Genomic DNA, 6,102 nt, shown 5'->3' with positions numbered 1-6,102 from the left:
TATGTCTGAATTTATTATGTCTGTATAGGTCTTTTAAGTTTTTAGTTTTATTTAATTGGAGTTATTTTAATACTTCAGCAAACTAAATGGAAATGAAATATATATTGAATTTATAAATGTGTATATATATATATGTGTGTGTGTGTGTGGTTGTACATACACATATATATTTTTAAAATGTGTATAGGTAGTATTTATAGTTTTAGCTTTTAGTTGTTTTAATACTACAATTGATTGCTTCTGGTGTCCTCGGTTGTAAGTCGCTTTGGATAAAAGCGCTCTAATAAATGACTAAATAAATAAAAGATCACGCCTTCGTCGACAGCTTGTAAATCATTTATCAAATAAGGTAAGTACAATCACCTATTTAGCTAGCAAATTTTACCTCAGAATAAAAAGTCATGTCTGTGAACACCATGACAGAGGCTCATTTGGAGCAACGAAATAAAGTAATTTGTTATAAATAAAGGCATAAAAATACACAGGACAATCAAAAGACATGAATCAATGAATAAACATGAATGAATACATAATACACAATTGGATAAATAGAGCGAGAGAGGGAGAGAATGAATTCGGGCGGAAGTAGTAGGTCATCCGGGTACTTCTCGCCTACTGTTTTTCGAATACTATGAATTCGGACATACTACTCGCCTCGCATACTGTTTTTCGCCTACTATATAGTATGGAAGTATGCGATTTCGGACGCAGCTCTGGTCTGTCTGGAGCACATGGCTGTCAGTTGGTAATTATGTTGCCATGTGCTCTATTGTCTATTGTTACCCCGCCCCTCTCATTATCTTATCTCGTTAGGGGTACACCTGTTTCTAATCAGTAGTCACCCTTATATTCCCCTCGTTTTCTGTCCAGTGCCAGATCGAAATCTCTGCTCTGCTGAGTTAACCTGGCTCTTGTCGCTGTTGACTGTTAGCCTGTTTTCCTTAGCTTTTATTTTGCTTTTGATATTAGGGGTTTTCTTTTGATCCAGCCCAGTTCTTTCTAGTTCCTAGTTCCTAGTTTTAGCTCCAGCCATTTAGTTTTGTGTTTGTTTTTTTCCCCTTCCCCTCTGCCCTCTCCAGCCCCCCATCTGCCCTGGCTGCTGGACTCCTTTCTGTCTGCCTCCTGCCTCCTTCCCCTCGCTGCCCAGCGTTCCCTGCTCCCTCCTGGAGTTCCTCTCCCTCTCCCTCCCACCATCGCCATTCTCTGGCCCCTGGAATTACTTGGAGGGCTAGACTGTCTCGTTGCTCGTGGACTGTTACTTGCGGCCATTTGCTCTGGCAACCCCCTTTTCCTAGATACCTGCTGTTGAGCTGACTTTCTCTTCCCCGGACCTGGTTGGGATCTCTCCAGATTACCCTCTCGGACAGTGGCTTCGTTCCTGTTTGTTTTGAATCTCAATAAAATCCTTGTTATCGCTGCAACTGATTCCTCTTCCTTTACCACCCCTGACAATAAGATGCTGTTTTTAGATAAATCGCTCCGAGAGGTTTGACCAACCAGTTAGACAGACTGGGTTATTTATTTGTACAAATCATCCAAGCACCCCAATTCCAGCCATTTCTAATATACATTTGATTAATATTGCTAAATATTATTAAATTGTAACGAAATTAAAGATCCATCTATGATTGTCAAAAGAATTCCAGCTGCAGTTCCCTCTCAGCCAATTAGATTTCATGCAGCATTTTACTGACAGAATGAATGAAGATTATTCAACTCTCTTTTATAGTGTGCAGTGTGTGTTTCTTAGGTGTTACGTGCGTTCTGCTCATGCAGTTCACTTTGATTTTTACTTCATTGCTGTGCTATAAACATCTGCAAAACAAAGCCCTTTTGTAAGAATTAGCAAATAAAAATTTTCAGGGAAAGAACACACAAGTCGCGTGCCTCCACTACAGGTAACATGCTGATGCAGCTGCAACATGGAGGAGCATTTTCATTATATTACCAAAGTGGAAGAAGGGCTGAACAACACTGAATAGCAGCTCGGCACCTGGTGAGTTTATATTTGCTGCAGCAACATGTTTTACACAAATCTTTTGATTTATTGATGTTAATGAGCAACATTTTCATTAGCTTCATTTCCAGCGATATTGTCGACTTAATTGCAAATGATTGCACAGATACTATTTAAACTGAACTGAGCTGGATGTTGACATCACTGAATTCAATGATGAACTGCCTTTAACTGAAAAATTAGTGTGTACTATTATCACTGTGCATTATTGACACTATTTTCCTAATTAATTCTGTGCAGTTGCTTTGACACAATCTGCATTGTTAAAAGCGCTATATAAATAAAGGTGAATTGACTTGACAAACATATATATATATATATTAATATATTTGTTTTTCTAGGAAGGCTTCTCCTTGTGGTTGGCAGACAGTGAAGGTGGCGACGGCACCCACAGCAGCATTGGATCGGAAGAATACATTCAAAATGATGGTGATGGGGACAAAATATGATACATACAATATATGTTCATAGGATAAAGGAACGCAAAGTTTTGCGAGCGAACGGTGGCAAAAGCATTAACATACGATACAAATATATAATATAGTACTACTTCACAAATCCAGAGGAAATATTAGCTAATCAAAATCCATAAATAAGCACAGACAAAGTAATCAGTACGTGTTTCACAGGCCTGCTCATCTGGAAACACTATACTGGGAGAAAGAAAGTGTAAAGTTAAGAAACATGAAGCTGAAGTTTGTGATGCTGTAACACAGATCTGTGGGAAGCAGGTTGCTGTGATTGATTGTCTAGATCTGAATGAAGAGCAGCTGGTCTCTGGATGTTCAGCAGGTCTCAGTTCAGTTCTGCTCACCGTGTCTCTGGAGAAACCTGTGCAAAATGAGGAAGAGATCCTGGATTTTATTAAGTGTTTATTTGGTGCTGAAGTTCAGAAATACATCATGATTCTGTTCACACGTAGAGATGAACTGGAGGATCTGGATAAAACCATTGATGAATATCTACACGACCAAGATCATGCAGATCTCCAGCAGCTGGTCAATGAATGTGGAGGAAAGTCTCACTGTTTCAATAACAAGAATAAAGTGGAATAATAAGTACAAGAACTACTGCAGAAGACTGAAGCAATGATGATGGAGAACAGAGGGACATTTATCATGGACCGAATGAGAAGAAGATCGAGCAAGGATGTCAAGCATAAGATTATGATTTTGATTTTGCCATCATAAATTACTTCAGTATCACAATATGGCATGTTGCTGACTGTGTATGTCACTAGTGTTTCATCACACTGATCTAAAGAGTATCAGTATAGGCCTTTCTATCAGTACTGATCTTTGTGTTGTAGTTTCAGATGAAGATTCGGATTCCTAACTGGAAAGACCAAATCAGGCTGGTTCTGCTGGGAAAAACTGGATCTGGAAAAAGTGCCACTGGAAACACCTTCATCGGCAGCAAAGTATTCAAATCTCCAGCCGGTTCAAACTCTGAATCAAAACAGTGCAGCTCAAAAACCAATGAAAGGATGGGTAAAGAAATCTCCTAATAATAAAGAATAGAAGATAGAATAGAAAAATACAGTAGAGCAGCTCATAGAAGTGTTTGGAGAACAGATAGAAAAATATATTGTAATAGTCTTTACCCACAAAGATCAGTTAAAGGATGAAAATAAAACTATAGACGAGTTTCTGCAGGAAAGTGATCCAGATCTTCAAAAACTTGTAGAGAGTTGTGTGTGTAAACAGATTCTTCTGTCTGAACAACCAATCTTCTCGCTACCCACAGTTCAAAGCTCTACTCAGTAAATTAGAGGAGGTGGTGACAGAAAATGGAGGTCACTTTACAAATGACATGTTTGAGGGAGCAGAGAATTGCATTCAGGAGATTCAGAAGCAGAAACTGTGAAAAACTGGAGCAGTTAAAGCAGAAGTAGAAAGGTGGCATTCTAACTGAATGGCAGAAAATAAACTGGAGCTTAGTCACGACAGGATGCTGAGCATGTTATATTTAATAAAGCATACATTGCTGTAGCCAAAATCATGGGGAAGGTTGTGGTGACTCCAGAAGAGGAAGAGTGCGCTATAAAAGAGACTGAAAGCATTGGAATCAGTCGCATAGATGCAGTAAGACTCGCAATTAAAGCCACTGGAAAACTAGCAAAACAGACAGTGTGCAGAGTTCAGTGAGAAACCTCAATAATGATCACATACACAAGACTATCGGCAAGCGCCTTCAACTAAACCGAGACAAAATTCTCTTCCCTGCATTTCATCTCTGCTTCAACTTGTTTTATAGTTTACCTTTCTAATAAGCCTGGCATTGTACATTATGAATATTGTTAGCTCTGTGAGGAATTGCTTCTATTCCTTTACTGCAGCTGCAGGTCACTTTGGGTAAAAGTGTCTTCTGAATGCATAAATGGGTAACACTTTATATTAAGGTTCCCTTTATAAAGGGTTTAAAAAGGTGATCATACATTACTAATAACTCATTTACAAATGCATTATAAATCACTGATAAGCAGTTATTAATGCATGCATAAAAAGGGTGATTTTAATGCAATACCTGCCAAATAGTGAGCCATTTTTAACTCGCATGTTATACATGCTTAATGAATATATTTATTCATACTCATTTATTCATTTCATATTCAATATTCATTTCACTCAAAACCAGATTCCTGATTTATTTCATGATGCAGCAAAAAAATGACTTTTATAGCAAGACTGCAGGGTGTTGGGTAACACTTTACATTAAGGTTTCCTTTATAAAGGGTTTATAAAGGTGCTCATAAACGAATAATAACTCAATTACAAATGCATTATAAATCACTGATAAGCAGTTATTAATGCATACATAAAAAGGGTGATTTTAATGCAATACCTGCCAAATAGTGAGCCATTTTAACTCACATGTTATAAATGCTTAACAGATATATTTATAAATACTTATTTCACTCAAAAACAGATTCCTGATTTATTTCATGATGCAGAAAAAAACATAGGGTGTACCGAAGGGTGTTGTATTTATGTTTTTCTCATTTATATCTCATGACTTGTGTCACTTTTCTTACAATTTTTCTTACCAGAAGCTACTCTGTACCTGACCCATGATTATCTGCAAAAGTGCATGATGCCTATCACAGTAATGATTAAAAACTGATAGGGGACATAAAAAACAACCACGACTTCATGAGATATTAATAATGAAAATTTTAATTCCAATATTAGTTACTTGGAAAGCTTGATGTTAAGTGAACAGCTGTGGACCATTTATTAATGAATTACAAACATTAGTAACCTGTCAAAGTTAACTTTAATGTAAAGCGGACACTAATAATTTATTTATTGATTATTATTGCACACACAGAACATGTTGGTATTTTTCTGGTGAAGTGTAGTTATTGTTGTTGCACTATATCAGTAAACAACTTTAAACTTGAAACAAAAAGATCAATCTTTTCTTTTGCAGCACATTGGAACATTACTGAGTATAACGTCACACAAAAAGTGGCTTATACAAGTAAACTCACATTAAACAATTCAGAAAACAATCAAGTATACCACCAAATTATAACTAAGCATCACATCTATACAATTGATGATTATTTGTTTGTATGTCCCCTATCAATTTTTTAAATCATTACTGTGATAGGCATCATGCACTTTTGCAGATAATCATGGGTCAGGTACAGAGTAGCTTCTGGTAAGAAAAATCGTAAGAAAAGTGACACAAGTCATGAGATATAAATGAGAAAAACACAAATACAACACCCTTCGGCCTCGCTAATATGAGTATTTTTGCTGCATCATGAAATAAATCAGGAATCTGGTTTTGAGTGAAGTAAGTATATATAAATATATTTGTTAAGCATTTATAACGTGAGTTAAAAATGGCTCACTATTTGGCAGGTATTGCATTAAAATCACCCTTTATATTCATGCATTAATAACTGCTTATCAGTGATTTATAATGCATTTGTAAATGAGTTATTAGTCATTTATGAGCACCTTTAAAACCCTTTATAAAGGAAACCTTAATGTAAAGCGTTACCAATAAATGTAATGTAAACAAAAATATGTGTGCTTTATTTCTCAATCATGTTTTTTAATTTATTTATATAT

General features: G+C 36.3%; 1 pseudogene; it reads left to right on the top strand.

Moving 5' to 3' along the window:
• The first annotated feature begins 2,440 nt into the window (after nt 1–2,440).
• On the top strand, nt 2,441–4,164 carry LOC107566089 (GTPase IMAP family member 8-like; annotated as a pseudogene).
• The last annotated feature ends 1,938 nt before the right edge of the window (nt 4,165–6,102 follow it).

This window comes from Sinocyclocheilus grahami, unplaced genomic scaffold (genome assembly GCF_001515645.1).
Source record: "Sinocyclocheilus grahami isolate Dianchi unplaced genomic scaffold, SAMN03320097.WGS_v1.1 scaffold1046.1, whole genome shotgun sequence".
NCBI classification, from domain to species: domain Eukaryota; kingdom Metazoa; phylum Chordata; class Actinopteri; order Cypriniformes; family Cyprinidae; genus Sinocyclocheilus; species Sinocyclocheilus grahami.
Note: the sequence above shows the minus strand (reverse complement) of the source record. Positions and strands in the feature narration are given on the sequence as shown.